This window comes from Panthera leo, chromosome C1, assembly GCF_018350215.1.
Source record: "Panthera leo isolate Ple1 chromosome C1, P.leo_Ple1_pat1.1, whole genome shotgun sequence".
NCBI lineage: Eukaryota > Metazoa > Chordata > Mammalia > Carnivora > Felidae > Panthera > Panthera leo.
Window position 1 is genome coordinate 80,392,320 of NC_056686.1, and position 16,653 is coordinate 80,408,972.

General features: G+C 40.3%; 1 protein-coding gene across 1 annotated transcript in view; it reads left to right on the top strand.

The window, feature by feature from the left end:
- The first annotated feature begins 255 nt into the window (after window positions 1-255).
- Window positions 256-16,653, top strand: part of LOC122228084 (TLC domain-containing protein 4-like) — a 97,129-nt gene continuing 80,731 nt past the window's right edge. Inside the window, exons 1-2 of the mRNA XM_042952952.1 lie at window positions 256-331; window positions 2,550-2,745. The gene's annotated coding sequence lies outside the window, so the exon portion shown is untranslated. The remainder of the gene's footprint in view (window positions 332-2,549; window positions 2,746-16,653) is intronic.

Genomic DNA, 16,653 nt, shown 5'->3' on the forward strand with positions numbered 1-16,653 from the left:
CGAGTTGGTTCAGATTGGGGGAATTTACAAATAACCGTGGAGGTAAGAATCAGGATGATAATGGTTAATCTGGAAGGCTTCTGGGCATTGAAGTAAATAGGGATGAGAGCAGGCTGTCAATTCATTTCAGTTCAGTTCTACTAGTACCTAGTATGTGCAACTTGTTGGGGGTACAGTGGTAAGGCAGTAAGAGTTAATACCCAAGCAGTGACTTAACAATGAGCCTGACTATGTGAACTGCACACCTCTTGACAGGGCCTCCTAGAGAAAAGCCACCCAACCCATGCTTTCATGGACTGCTTGGAGTATGGGCCACTAGGGACCCTGGCAGGTAGGCCCCTTCCCACCAGAGTTCAACAATCTTCGATCCTAATGAGGGTAGTAAAGTGCGGGATAAAGAAGACTGAAGCTCTTCTGCAAGAGCCAGAAAGACCGCTTTGGTCAGCATTATGTTTGCCCATGACATGGTAGGGTAAAGCTGGAAGGGAGTTCTTAGTGTGGGCCACAGACAGAACTGTGAACACCAGGACTGATGGTAGTATGCCTTACCATTAAAGATGTTCTGCAAGGTTGGGTAGGATAGGTGATAGAAATTGTCCCCGTACAACCCAAATGATCTGCATGATAGCCAAGTCCTTGTGAGATATGCTAATATATGTTTACATTGCAGTCTTTCCTGGATAAAGCCACTTGCTAGGATTCCTTGAATGCTAACCCTTGAAGGCTAAGGCAATTGTTAATACGTAATTGGCATTTATTTTGTGCTTACTGTATGCAGGCACTTGGAGCATGAATTAACTAATTCTCACAATAACCCTACAAGGTAGGCATTATAATGATACCATTTTACAAATGAAGACATTAAGGTATAGAGAGATCATTCGCTCTGGGTCACACAGCCAGGAATTGGCAGTCAGAATTCCAAAAGGCTCACACTCTTCCCTTCTACAGTATCATTAAAAGTATTCATCATATATTTACACCAGCTGTTGTGCTATATATACCAAAGGAAGGAAGATAGAAATATAATGCTATTTACTATGACTAACTTTTCCTTTATAAAATTAGAACTAAATAGCAGGCAAAGGATTTTTAAAATGTGGCTTTTTCAGGGGTACTTGGCAGATTCAGTTGGTGAAACTGAACTCTTGATCTAGGAGTTGTGAGTTCAGATCCATGTCGGGCATAGAGCCTACCAAAAAAAATTTTTTTTCAGTGGTTCTTTCATATTCCAGTAAAGAGTTGCTTCTCTGTTTTCTAGATTTTTGTCCAACTGCATTCCAAAATGATACCAGGTTAAATAGATATATATCTGTCTGTCTGTCTCTCTGTGTATAATCACTCTTGATTCATGCCTTTTTAAGATAAATTTGCAGTGGAGGCGCCTGGGTGGCTTAGTCGGTTAAGCGGCCAACTTCGGCTCAGGTCATGATCTCGCGGTCCGTGAGTTCGAGCCCCGTGTCGGGCTCTGTGCTGACAGCTCAGAGCCTGGAGCCTGTTTCAGATTCTGTGTCTCCCTCTCTCTCTGACCCTCCCCCGTTCATGCTCTGTCTCTTTCTGTGTCAAAAATAAATAAACGTTAAAAAAAAAATTTAAAAAAAAAGATAAATTTGCAGTGAAATTACTAGACACACTAATTTTATTGCCTTACCTTATGTTCACTTATCTCAGATACATCTTTCCAGATATCTTTATAAATTCCTTGCCCTAGCCCTATACACACAAAATGCCTTATCAGTTCCAAATTTAACTAGACATTAAAATCTCATTTAAAAATACATTTCCAGACAATCATGGTATCACACCATGTCGTACTGTTTATTAATGACAACCACAGCAGTAATAGCTCTTTTCAGTTACCATATTTCCAGTTTTAGACCTATAAATAAAATCAGAAACAACTCTGTTTCTGCACTAAACACTGTTTGTCTTTGAAATCTTGCGAATTAGTTTTCTTCTCATCCAAACCCTCCTTCCCTGCAAAGCCTCTGCCTGGCACGTCTATCAAGTCTGTCTTGTCTTCTTCATTGTACATCTGCCCTTTTTACAATATCATTCCCAAATTATTTTTTTTAACTTTATTTACAGACCCTGAAACTTGATTGCCATATGCTTTTTTTCAATGTCTATTTGAGAGAGGGAAGAGAGAGTGCATGTGTGAGCATGAGTGGGGGAGGGGCAGAGAGAGGGAGCCCAAAAATTTCAGGTCCCGTCTTGAACTCATGCACCATGAGATCATGACCTAAGCTGAAACCAAGAGTCGGATGCTTAACTGACTGAGCCACCCAGCACCGCCCTCCCCCAAATTCTTTTTTTGCTGCGGCAGTGCTCTTTGTCCTTGTTAGAAACACACAAATTTATATCTTCTCTCTTATCTGACTATACATTATTCCTTAACTTTCTATGAAGAGAAAACATGGTCAACGTGTGAAATTCACATGCATGATAAAAACATGCAGGCTACCATTTTGTAGGCATTTATGTACTTTCCCAACTACCCCTCATTACCTCCTATGGACTTAAGCACTGTTATTATCCCTATTTTGTAGGTGAGGAAGTTGAGGCTTTACCACGCTAAATCATCACTGCTGCTGCTTTGATTTGATTTCCTGTGGATATACTGTGGCCATCTAGTGGCTTCAGGAATATGGTGATGTTACCTAGGGAAGGTACTTAATGCAGAAAACATGTTACGTTAGAAGAAGGGGATAAGAAGAATGAAATATACAGATGTGCTTCTTAAAGGTTAGTGTTATTTTTCTCTTGGAAGTGTTGTGTAAATAATATGTGAATACACTTTACAACAGCAGGTAAATAGCTCTTGCTGTGCCCTTTAACCTTGTTTGTTCCCAGCGTCTCCATGATTTATTTAATATCCTGTTCATATTTCCTCAACATTAGGTACCCTCTTCATTGGGAATCCCTTCTCAATTTGTTACAGACAGGCTTGTTAATTTACCAACAACAGCTTTTGATAGAAATCTCAGATGACTTAGCTGTTTCCCAAACTTAAGATTCCCTTCGCCACACTAGTACTCCGATGGGACTTTGCTGGTTGTATTTGTTTTGGAGTAAGTTAAAAGACAACTTAAATGAACCTGAGAAAGTCTTACCACTTTGTAATACTTAATTAGTATTTACCTAGGGAATTGTGGGATAACTGCATCTTAACTTGGAAATTTAAAAGAATCTTTAATAAAATTTCCCTTTCTGAACAAATGCTATAAACTAAATAAAACCTTTTATGGTCAGTGTCCTCCATCAATTATGCCCTGTCTTTCCTGAATGTAACCACTGACTCGCTGTGTCTTTATCCTTAGCCTATAAAGCTCAAGTCTCTCCCATTAAAAAAATAAAAGCAAAATCAATAAAACCCTCCCTCAATCAGTCTGGCTCAGCATAACTCCTTGAAACTACCAGCCAAGCACAGCCCAACCACATGAAAATGGCACTCCAGTCTTTAACCACACCTTTTACACTTTTGCCAGAGTGTTTTTCCACTCCCAGTCTATTTCTATGCAATTGGGCTATTTCATGGAACTGAAGCCTTCTGGTGAGCACAGAGCAGTTTTATTTCAGTTTTTGAGAGGCAGTCATCCTCATCATGTAGCCAGGCAGCCTATTCTGTGGACTCCTAGCATGTGGAGGGTTCCTCTCAGCATATGGAGGAAGCATGGCCCTCTCAATGCTACAGAAATAGGTATTGATTGACACAGGCCTTGCCCTAGAATGACACTGTCCTATGCATAATGGATCCCTCTATGGTGTACTGACCCAAAGAGTGTCTGAGTGTCTAAGAGCCTGGTTGAATTTGAGCAGACCTGATTTGCTCCTACAAAAAGAAACAGAGCCTTTCTCTGATAAAACAAGTAAATGGGGTATGTCAGATTTGCCCTATCTTAGCCTGTCTGTGTTCCCTAGCAGCCACCACCATAACTTTCTGAAAATACTTGACAAACCACCCAAGAAAGGGATTTTCAGATGCTTCCTCTCCATTTTTTTTACATTTCTTTCTTCTAAGTCTCTCATTCTGGCGGTCTCTCTCATCCTTCAGAAATATTCAACCACTTTCCATCAAAGGAGGCTTTATTTCTTGGTTTCTTTTTCCATATCCCAATACCTCAGACTTTATCAGAATGAGCATTCTTTTTTTTTTTTCTTTTTAACTCAGTCATTTGGGGCTCCAGAGGATAATGGGCTTAAGTCTCATGACTGAGGGTGAAGGTGAATCTTCCGATAGTTGGTTAGTCTCCCACCAAAGTGATCTCTGTGTCTTCTGAAATGTAAGCACACATTGCAACAAGAAGCACTTCTTTTCCTCAGAGACAATACACTCTTCTCCTTTATTCATGAAATATTCTTTCTTTTTTTTTTTTTTTAAGAATTTTGGCCTTATAGTATAAGAACAAGAGATTGCTACTTTCTCTTCCACTTTGCAGAAACAGCAGCAACTTTAAGTAGAATTTGTTGATTCTGGGTCTCTTATGGGAGTTTGGGGTAGAAGTGAGTTATTTTTAGTTTGGTCTGCCAAATGAAAGTACCTAATGTTTATATTTTACTATTGCTGATTCTTATTCCTCTGGTTCATTCATATCTATTGATTTATTGCCCCCCTCCACTCCCCACAATTGATATTCTGAAGAGGAAGGGTTTTGCCCAAAGTCCACCTGTGGCTGAGATGTTTTGGGTCCTTCATTTCCAGGCGAGCTTAGATCCCTGATTGTCCAGGGAACAAGCCATCTATCTCATGCAGACATGGCAACTGAGAGTGGAGTAGATGGAGGCACTGTCTCTGGAGGCCCCAGGACCCCATTACTGTGGGATTCAACCATTGTATCCAAGAGTAGTTCTGAACTTGGGGAAAACTTTACCAGCCTAAGATGCAGAGCACTTTGCTTTCCAGCTGTTCAGGGCACACATTATGTATATGCTGGGCAGCTGGAATTGGAGGTCACCCTCATCTCCAGAACCCGATACCCCAACTTAGTCCTTGGGGGCTGGTTCTCATCTTAGTCCACACGTAAGTGAAACTAGTCATAACTAGTTACCATTTTATCTCTCTCTCTCTCTCTCTTTTTTTTTTTTTTTCCAAAAACTCTGTTTTTAAAAGAGACAAGTCCATGTTTGCTGCCTCATTTTTCTTTGTTCATTTTCATTCTGTATTTCGCAGCAATCTAGCTTCTGCCACAGTGATTCACCAGGAACCTCTAGATTTTTGAGTCCAGAAGAGCATTTCCTTTTCTAGCCTTTCTTCTCTTCTCTCAGGCAATTGCATTTTTTTTTCCTCCCATTGACTTTCATTACTATATTTTCTTCTGATTCTCCTCACATCACTATTGTTCTATCTTGATATTCTTCTTTAATTTTTCTTTTATCTACTTCCCTTAAAATAAAAAAAAAAACTTAAAAACATATTTGGAAGATACTAGAAATAATAAAATGGAAACTTGCGTAGCCACCAGCTGGATTTTCCCTTTCTTTTATTCTTTGTCACACTGCTGTTCTCTTTCCTTCTAAGAAATAAATTCCTACTTACCACATTTTGGTCTTTGAATTTCTAAGGATTCTTAACTTTGGTAATCCTTTCTTCTTCTGTGGCAGATGAATGGCTGCCACCATAACATCTGTTCTTTCTGGTGTATGTTCGCTTAGCTGGAGACTCCTTCTTGTCCTCTTTTACAGGTAAGTATGGTTTTGTGGGGACGTTCTTGCCAATGGACTATAACTAGAAGTGGAGAGTACAACTTTGTCCTTACCTTTTTGAAAGAAGGCGGCTTGCCTTGCATTGTTTGCTGTCTCCTCCATGGATGGGTCTATGACCAGTTGCATCCATCAAGATGAGGAAGACATCCTAGGAGAGACTGGAACAACAAGATAGAAGGAATCTGGGTCCTGAATGACCTCACAGAACAGAGTGCCCTTTCAGTCTAGGCCCGACTATTAGGTGAGAAGGGAAGAAATTATTTTCATTTTTCATTTCTTTACTTTCATTTTTCACTGCTTTCTGGGGTTTCTGTGACAGCAACTTAGCCTTTAATACAAAAATTGATACCTGGAAATGGGGGTCCTCTAACAAAATCTTAAAACATATAGTATTACCTAAATGGTCAGAGAATTGTCAGTGAAGAAACAGATCTTACAAGCTGGAAAACTGGTGATTCTTGTAGTGCCATTGCAAAACATTTGGTAAAAATCTTACTCAATTTGGAAGACTGACCATGTTTCTCATATGGCTGCATTTTAGAGGAAGCATTTGGAAAGAACCAGAATACAAATGTGTAACTGTTGTTCCTTGGTTAGTTTAGGAAGGTTTTTCAAGAAAGAAATGAGCTCACATAGGAAATGATGGGTTTTCAAAGAGAGATGGAGGGAAATAGAGCATATAGAAAATTGGGGCCTCACGAGGTTGGAAAATCCAATTATTTCTATAGTCAAACAGGAGAAGACTGTTTTTCAGAGACTTTCTTAAAGCCCACCCGTTAAGATCCCTTAGCCAAAGAAATCTAGCCTTGCAGCAAAGGTCAGATTAGGGGTGTTACCCTCACTTATTTTTTTAAAGATTACCTCACAGCAGCCACCATCAAAAGAATGAAAAGAAGAACAAATAAAGCATAGAAACTAGAGAATAAGCAAGTTTAAGAGCTCGGTCCAGAAAAGAACTTTGGGTATAGTTTCTGGCACATGTAACAGATTGGAGATGAATAGCATGGAAGCCTCCTAAGATCTTGAGGAATTGTATTGCCAAAGAAACCCAAAATCTGACATGCAAAAGCCAATCATTGTGTCCTCAAGCCATCTCCAGGAAAGCATACTCTCCAATATTCACTGAAATTTTGAACCTGGAGGATTACAGGCAAGGGAGAACCTCCTGGAATATTGAACCCAGGGGGCACTGTGGGCATAACCAAATGCATCCAGGTGGGTTAATCAGGGAACTCCTTCCATGGCCAGGGCAGGAATTTCTGTCTGCAAAAAAAACTATGAAGGACTACTGGTTGTTGCATGTTCCCATTCTGTCCTTTTTGAAATGGAAGTTTTGTTATAATTAATTCTATTCCTGCTTCACCACTGCATATTGGGTTAAGAGTGGGAATCAAGTGGGGTGCCTGGTGGCCTGGTGCCTGGATAGGCCCACATATGGTCTCTCTTAGAGAGAGAGGTCAAGAGGTTTGGGAAGAAGAGTACACTCAGATATTTTGAGTGTCTGAAGGATCAAGTGAACTTCTTTGTTTACCTTTGCCTTAATTAATGCAGTCTTTCTGGGGATTCTGATTTGCTTATTCAGAAACCTATCACCTACATGTTGACAACTCCCAAACCTGTATGTCACGCCAGGATTCCCTTTTACGTTCTAGATCTGTATTATCCAACTATAGTTAACCCTTAACAACATGTACAGGTCCACTTATATGTGACTTTTTTTTTTTTTACAGTACATGACTGTAAATATATTTTCCTTATAATTTTCTTGACATTTTCTTTTCTGTAGCTTACTTTATTTTAAGAATACAGTATACAATGTGTATAACATACAAAATGTGTTAATCGACTGTTTATGTTATCAGTAAGGTTTCCAGTCAACAATAGGCTATTAGTAGTTCAATTTTTGTAGAATCAAAATTTATGTGCAGATTTTTGACTGCATGGGGGTCAGTGCCCCTAACTGCCATGTTGTTCAAGGGTCAGCTGTACCAAAGTTATCCAGGACACCTTTGCCTGGACTGACCGCAGGAGAGATCATAATCACAATATGGCCAAGACTAAAATTATTTTTGTTTAAACATGTACCTGCTCTGTGATTGCAATTAATGGTCACAAACTCATCCCCCCACTATATATGCCCCCGTGCACTGTGACTTTTCTGTTCTTCCTATCAAGAAGTAGATTCTGGATCTCCACCTCTTAATATCTGGGCTTGCTTTGTGACTTGCTTTGGTCAGTAAAATGCAGCAAAAGTAAGGAGGTGGGAATTGTGAGTCTAGAGTAAGAAGCCTTGCAAGCTTTGCTGTCACCCTCTTGGCAAGCTTCTGTCATCATGTGAAAAAATGTGGGCTGACTTCTTTGAGAATGAGAGGCTATGTGGTAAAAGATGCCCAGCTGGCATCCAGCATGAACCACCAGCATGACCGGTGACATAATTTGCAAGGCCCAGTAGCCTCTTTATTCTATAATTATTGAGAATCTCAAGACAGGAATAGCAGAACAATAAAGTCAGCACAAGTTGCATGCCCATGAAGCTGGCCTTGACCCTAGAGAAACCACCTTGGGCCATCAAAGCTCCTGCTAAGCTGCCATAGCTGACTGTCACTATGAGTGAGCCCAGGCAAAACCAGCAGAATTTCTCAGCCAAGTCCAGCCCAGATTGTTGACCCACAGAAGTGTTAGCTAATAAATGATTATTATTTTAAGCCATGAAATTTTGTGATTGTTTAGGCAGCAATAACTAACTAAGAAATCCTTGGTTGTAATCTCCTATCTGGGATGAGTAAAGCCTGAATCATTCACCCTCACCCATATATTGTCACATCATCTTATGAGGCCTGAAGAATCCTTTGTGCTTTTAATCTCCCTGTGTATTCTCTTCTTGCCTAGGAATGTGGGTTGTGGAGTCAAGAGTGTCCAAGTGTAAATCCTAGGTCCTCCCATTACTAATTGTGTGACCTTGGACACCTATTTTACCTCTTTGTGCCTCTATTTCCTTATCTGTAAAATAGGGCTAACCTTATCTTTCATTTTAGGGTCTGAGCAGGTTAAATGAGGGAACACTTACATAAACAGCACTTAGCACAGTGACCGTGGTGTTACTATGATTGCCTTGTTTGCACGCTGTCTGTGAGATTTAGGATGAACTGTGTGGGAGCCCCACCAAAGCCCTCTGGGGCACACAGACAGGTAAGAAAACAGTCCTAGAAGAACTGCAAAGTAGTATGAGGGTAGCAACTCGAGCTCTGGAGTCAGACTTGCATCCCTTCCATCTCAGCTCTGCCTTTGGTTCTGTTTCTTTTGCAAGTTATTCTCTCCCTTTAGGTCTTGCTTTTTGTGAACTGTAAAGTGGAAATAATAAGAGCAGATTTCTGATACCATTGTGAGGCTAGGAGGACTAAGTGATTAAGTGAGGCCTGGTGTATAGAGGAAGCCCATGAGCCTGGCCTGTAGAATATGCCTGCCACGTGATATCCGAAATTGAGTATTGGTCAGAAAGGCAGGCCAAGATCTCTCTGCGAGGGTAATTACCAAATATAAAGTACACTATATACAAGACTGTAAACAGGATGTGAGGTGAGAGATCAGGTGCCAAAGAGAGGGTGAACAGATTACATCTGGAGACCAAGGCAGAAGTGAAACCGTTTGGGACTGTGGTTGCTGCATCAGAAAGTCTGGACAATGTAGTGTATGTTTCCCAAACCTCTTGGTAAGCTACAATAGAAAGCAAAGTGCTCTAGAAGCTGATTTTGGATTAGAGGGAACAATTCAAACAAATCTCAGCTTGCCTTCCACCAATTAGCCTTTGAGGGCCCTCCCCCTTCATTTTTAGGTTGGTTCTTGTCTTTTCTTTCCTCATCAGTCAAGAATCCATTTATTCACCAATTATTTATTAAGTACCTTGGAATACAGTGGTGAGGGGCAAATCAGTTTCCTGTCCTCCTAGAGCTTCAAACTAGCAGGAGAATCAGACAATGAAACCAGCAATCTCAGCACTTTGTGAGAATTTAGGAATCAGGGAAACCTTCCTGGAAGAAGTTAGACTTAATGTGAAACTTGAAATTTAGATGAGAAAGGATCAACTAGTCAGAGGATTGGGGGAAGAGAAGAAGATTCCAGGCCAAAGAACAGCATATGCAAATGCATGGAAGGAAGAGATAACCAGAACTTTGTGGGATTTAAAACCGTTCAATAGTGCTGAAAAATTGAGTTCAGAGCCAGAAATGGCTAGAGAGGAGATAATGAGGTGAAATTTATTTACCCTGTTAAGGAATTTAGACTGTATCCTAAGACCAATGGGAAGCCAGTCAAGTGTTTAAGCAGAGGAATCACATTTTGAAAGAGTACTCTGATTATAATGTGGAGAACAGAAGGAGCAGGATAGAAAGTCCACCACCTGATTTTGTAAATAAAGTTTTATTGGAACACAACCATACCCATTCATTTACATATTGTCTTTAGCTGCTTCTATTCTGACTGTCCTGCCCTTTCAAGAAAATGTTTGCTGATCCCATGGTGACTGTTACAGTGACATGGGTAGGACAATGGTGGTCAGCTGTGGGGAAGGCAGTAGGAAAGTCGGAAAGGCATACCTATGGAGTTTGTACCAAATCATGAATGACTCTCAAGAAATCATGACCCGGATATCGGCTAAGATCATCTGTTTTGTTTTTTAACACGTTAAAATGGGTTCAGGACCCTATTACACAACTCTTAAATGAGCACAGTACCTGCTGATTGTTTTGCCAATTTCCCAGACATGTATGATTTGAGCATTACCTTGGGCCCTGGTCCTACTATTGGGTTCAGTTATGGACTCTGTTCAGGGTTTGCTGTCTCCATTTTGCTCCTTTTCTCTTTTAGAGTGGACCTTGGTCCCGTCATTTCTTCACTTACCCCACCCCCACCCCCACTCACATGGTGTATGTGTTTGTGGAGAGGGATGGGAGCTTAGGGATTATGGAAGGTTTACTGAAGATTTGGAAGACATGAGAGGAGTCAAAAAATGCAAAGAAGATAGAGTGTTATAAAAATATATACTATTTTATTATAAATGTTATAAAAATATTTTAGGTATGCTGTGAAGTTACTCTGTCTTCCATCTCTTTTCTCTCTTTCCCTTCTCTTTTCTAACTATTTCTTTCATACACCGAAGTGAGTGTCTGATGTGGAACAGTTTGGTCTCTTATGATCCTGTCTCTTGCTAAACCCAGCTCTTGATCATACCATCTACTCACAATAACTCATCTAGGTGCTTTCCTCTGAGAAGACTTCTAGGACCAACTGTTGAGAAAATTGGTTTAACTTGACCATAGTAACAAGGTGGCTCAGAACCAGGGTACTAAGGATAGGTTTGGATCAAATAGGTGTAATGTGATATGTCCAGCTGGAACAGCCAAGAAAGGAAGTAGTCCAAGGTGGAGGAGAAGGGCAGGTAACCAAGTAGGGAAACCAAGATCATTTCTGCAAGAGTAGTGTAAGAATAAGACCTTAGGGGAAGGTGAGGTTGTAAATAAGAGAGGAGGCCAAGATTCTCTGATAAGGCGGCACCAAAGTAACTATATTGTAACCTGTTGACTCCCTGTGAAAAGAGATCATGTCTTAATTATTTTTAGATATGTACCACGTAATAAAATGTTAGACACACACAGTGGGGACACAAAAAATGTTTGATAAACGGAACCCTTAACCTCATGCCATTCCTGAAATCTGGTTCTTTTTGTGTTCCTGGGCTTTGCTGTTTTGCTATAAATCAATCTACTGTGTCTGAACAAATCAAACAACCCAGGTAAAAGAGTATTGTAACATGTTCTTCCTTCAAAAAAACCTAAACTAGGTCTCTGTGTATTTGTATCACAACAAAAGTAGCAATAAACAGCTGTTAGTAACACCACCATCATGTACTGAATGCCTATTAGATCTGAAGTACAGTAGCAGATGCTTACCTACCTTCTTTCATTTAAGCCTCATGATGACACTATTATTATATTCATTTTACAGATGACGAGAGGTTCTCCTCAAAGGGGTTCGCCTTACTTAGGTCATGATAAGTGGCAGGTTGTTTGACTTCAAAAGTCTTGATCTCAATAATACTAGTCTTTGCTGTCTCATAAGTGTTTGCCTTGCCCCCAATTTCTAAACCTTTGAACCCATTCCCTTGTTTAAAATCTGTCATTGCTTTCATACCCTCCTGAGCAGAGTCTGCAATAGTTAGTATGGCATAATTTGTTTTCTCACAGTCGTTGCCTACTTGACTGGTCTTATCTTTTATTGCTGTTTCCATAAATGCATGTTGACTTCCAAACATTTCTGGTTCCTGGGACCATGCTAAGCTCCTCCATGCTTCTAGGGTTTTGCGTGTTCTCCTTGTTTCTGCAGTATGTTTCCTTCCTATCTGCCTGGCCTTTGAAACCAAGGACACAATTTCTGATCAGTCTTTCTGGGAGATCTCATAATCTCTCTCGGTTTTGATTCTTCTATTAGTAAATTGAGATGATATTTCCTACACTTTGGAAAGAGTTATCTGGGATGCATTGTGGCTTTGCCACTCACTGGCTGTATCATCTTGGGAGAGTTACATGATTTCTCTAAGCCTCAGGATTTTTTCTTCATAAAATAGGATAGTGATGGTTATTTAAAACAGCACCTGGCACAAAGTAAGTATTCAGTTAGAGTGAATAATAGAGCTATTATTATATGGCTCTTCTGTGAATTAAATAAGATTAACAAGCATAATGATCTAGCACAGTAATTGTGAGCACACTGTGCTTTCTTAGTGATTTCCTGCTCACCCTTTAAGATTCAGCTCGAATTCCCCTTTATAATGCTTTTCTGTGAGCATTCTGTACATTGCACACATGGTTGGCCATTTTGTCAATTGTGCTCACATACCTTTATTTTCACTTATTATATCCCCTTATAATCATTTGCCTAAGTTCTCATCTCCTTTGCTGGCCCAGACTTCTTGATGACAAAGGACTATTTTATTATCCACCCAAACCTCGCATGAATAGGTATTTCACACACATTGGTTGACTGACTGAATACAGCCATTAATAAATGAGGATGAATCTCAAGGAACTTAGAGTCAGTGGTAAGACTACCACTAGTCCTAGCACCACTATGTAATGTTTCTCGAGTATCACGTGCTTGACATCATCCTGGGCGCTTGGTGCTCATTAACTCATTTCATTCTCACAAGAGCAATATTAGTATTATCCCCATTAAAATGGTTTTTTTTAAATTATGAAGTCTTATTACCACTTTATAGATAAAGCAACTGAGGCTCAGAGAAGTTAAATAACATACTCAAAGTCACACAGCTAACAAGAGGTGTAGAAAAAATTTTATGTTTCAGTGGAGAACTGCATTGCCCAGAGGACATTTTCTAGACCCACCCGATTCACTGTCTTTGAGCTATTGCACATCTTTCTGGATTATCTGATGGTAGCCTTTTGTCATGTGCAAGCCATTTTATAGCCCTGTAAGTGTGTTTCTTTTGGATTCTGTTTCGACCAGGTTACAACATCTGCCTGGTTCCCTCATTGAATGAGTTAAATGAAGTCTTTAATGTTTTTTTTTTCTTTGTACCAGAGTCATAGTTTTAGCTTTTTCTGAAAATTATCTTTTGACAGAGACATAACTGGAATACAACTCCCAGTCTGACTGACTTCCAGGCCCAGTTCTGCAACTCTGAGGTCTCCGGGATCACCACACACTCTCCTGGGGCGCTTTGCTCTCAGATTGCAGAGCTCTTACCTCGACCTCCCGAGACTCTGCTTCTGTAGCATTTCTGTTTTCGTTTTTTTTTTTTAATTTTTTATTTTTAACATTTATTTATTTTTGAGACAGAGAGAGACACAGCACGAACAGGGGAGGGTCAGAGAGAGAGGGAGACACAGAATCTGAAACAGGCTCCAGGCTCTGAGCTGTCAGCACAGAGCCCGACGCGGGGCTCGAACTCACAGACCGAGAGATCATGACCTGAGCCGAAGTCGGACGCTTAACCGACTGAGCCACCCAGGCGCCCCTATGTTTTCTTTTTTTTAACAAGGTTCCAGTTATTCTGTCCCAGGTGGTCTGAAAAACACTCTTTGAACAACTTTTTTTAGTAGAAGAAATAAAATGCCTGTACAAAGTGAGTTGTAAATTAAAGTTCAAAGAAGGAGAGAAGAGGAAGAGGGAAATTCTGTCTGGAGGAATCTGTAAGTTTTATAAAGAAAGTGGCATTCTGTTAGGGTCTTAAACTAGGAATGCTTTTCGCGGGGAAAGAGGGGGAAGAAAAGACTTTCTGTGTTCCAGAACACAGCATGAGCCAAAAAGCAAGGAGTCAGGAAAATGCATGGCGTTTTGGGGGAATGGCTAGTGGCTGGATTTAGCTAGACTGAGTAAAGAATGTGAGAGGGAGAATATGAACCATAAGCCTGGAAAGGATAGGTTCCAGCTGGAATGGAGGCCTTTCATGCCATTCATGTATTTGATAGGTAATAAAGAAAGCTGACTGAAAGGGAAAGAGTAAGATCATCAACAGCAAGTTAGAGGAATCCTGAAGAAACATGAGGATGGAGAGACAGAGTCAATCTCTGAATGCCAAGGAATGGAAAGATGTGAGATCACAAGGATTTGATGTCTAACTAATGAATATTTACCAAGGGTTTGTTGTGTGTGAAACGAAGTGCTAAGCACTAGAAGAACATGGGAAGAGAAATTATTATCCTGATATACAAAGGCTCAAAAAGGGAAGATGCCAGAGAGACATCAGAGGTTGTCTGAGAAGGTATACAGGTCTAAGTTTGGAGAGTCATGGAGGAAGGGTGGAGGAGGTAATTATACGGAAGGTGATTAGCAAGTAGAATTGACAGAATTTGTTGTCTACTTAGATGCGGAGGAGAGTGTGTAGGGAGAGTCTAGGAAAATTGAGGTTTCTTAGGTTTGATGATTAGAAGCCTGATGACCCCAGGTCATCTATTTTATTGCATTTAAAGAACCTGGAACCTTTTATTGCATTTAAAGAACATACTGTGTAGTAGGATGTTGGGAATAAAGATCTGGAGCTCAAGAAAGAGAGTGTTAGGTATTGTATAAGTTGAGTTGGTACCAGATATACCTCAGTGTTTGGGAGAATAGAGAGGACAAAGATAAATACAAGCTGAGATCGGGTCCAAATTGGACGAAGCCATTTCTTGGAGTGGGTGGAAGTGAACTGAGCAAAAGGTTAATTGCAGACTTTGGAGCTCAGAATTAAGCAGAAAGGCCCATGTGCTATTGGGTGCAAGGAATCATCAAAGCTTGGAGATGAAAAGGTCAAGGGCTAGGAGTATGCAAGAGCTTATTAAGAAATGAGAGCAAAGAAGGGAGATCACACTAGAGAATGTGTTTCCCAGGACCGACTTTAGGGGTTACTGCTACATTTGTTTGGAAGAGCTACTTTCGGCGAGCAGTGAAGCTCCCAAGGAGTTTAAGCGACAGAAAATACTCCTTCAATTCCCACAGAGGGAAGAAAAGAGAGAAGTACACAGAGCTGATGGGAGGCCATTCAACTCCTCAGGAACTCCCTCATGTTAGGTGAAGTTGGGGAAAAATCTTGAAATTCTTGGAGATAATCTTCTACAGAAACTAGGAAGGGCTGAATTCTGGGTTCAGGATGATTAGGTGATAACAGGTATGTCAGTGAGTTAACTCTGTATTTTTATATTGATTTCCAAATTCAAAGAATGGTTAGTTTTTCTTGTTGGGAATAGTCATTACAAACCAAAGAAGGGCAGATCTGCAAAAAACAAACAAACAAACAAACAAAAAACAAACACACACATCTGCGGCTCCATTGTTTAGGAGACACGTGGTTTTGAACTTTAGCTCTATTTGTCCCCTCCACTTTCCAAATCAGTATAACAAATGTTCAAGGTAAATAGTTGTTTTTAATTGTTGGTTATAGTTACTTATTTCTCAAGAATTTCTTACATGGCTAGCAATCAGAATTTACACAATTGTTTTAAAAGTTTCCCAGGATGCTCTTAAAATGTGTATTCTTTGTTGAAAGAATTAATAATTTGGGTTAAGTCAGGGTGAATTGAAATGGAATTCCTTTCACCTCTACATTGATACATTGGGGGGCTACTTTCCCTTTCCCTCCTAGTAGAATACTGTGTGCATAAAACTGTGTTAAAAGCCACATCCTGATAGTTTTTAAAATGTCATCTGGTACAGGACTTCCACTGCAACCAGTGGTCAGTTCCTCTGTAGGGGCTCTAAAAGGAAAGGCAAAGTGGTTCTTTAAATTACTTGATTTTTTCATCTTTTAATTTTTAAAATTTTTTTTATTTTTTGAGAGAGAGAGAAAGCGGAGGAGAGGCAGAGAGAGAGAGGGAGGCAGAGAGAGAGGGAGACAGAGTCCCAAGGAGGCTACGCGCTATCAGCACAGAGCCCCATGTGGGGCTCAGACTCACAAACTGTGAGATCATGACCTGAGTGGAAACTAAGAGTTCAGATGCTTAGCTGACTGAGCCAGCCAGGTGCCCCTTGATTGCCTTTTATTAACTTTAATTGCTCAGGAGGAGAAATAAGTCATCTTTTGCTCTTTTCCTCTGTAGGGTGTAGATTATTGGTTAAGATTCTCCCTGAGCTGTAGAATTTTGGATTCCAAAAGAATTCCTTGACAGGCTGGGAAAAGCAGGGAAAAGATGTGAGGGGAGAATCCATGCAGAGCACCCTGCTTGCAGGGTGCAGTATAAGGTGCAAAGATGTATAGACAGAAACTTTGTCCTTAGGCAGCTTAAAATACAGGTGTCTTTAGTGACCGATCTCCCAGAACACAGTTGTGAGACTCTCAATTGTGCTTTGGACTCTGATGGACTATAATGTTGTCTTTTCCTTCAGCGATGGGCCTTGATAACGGGGCACTTGTCCAGAACTCAGCTGGACTTTGAAGGAATATATGATCTAATTTATTTA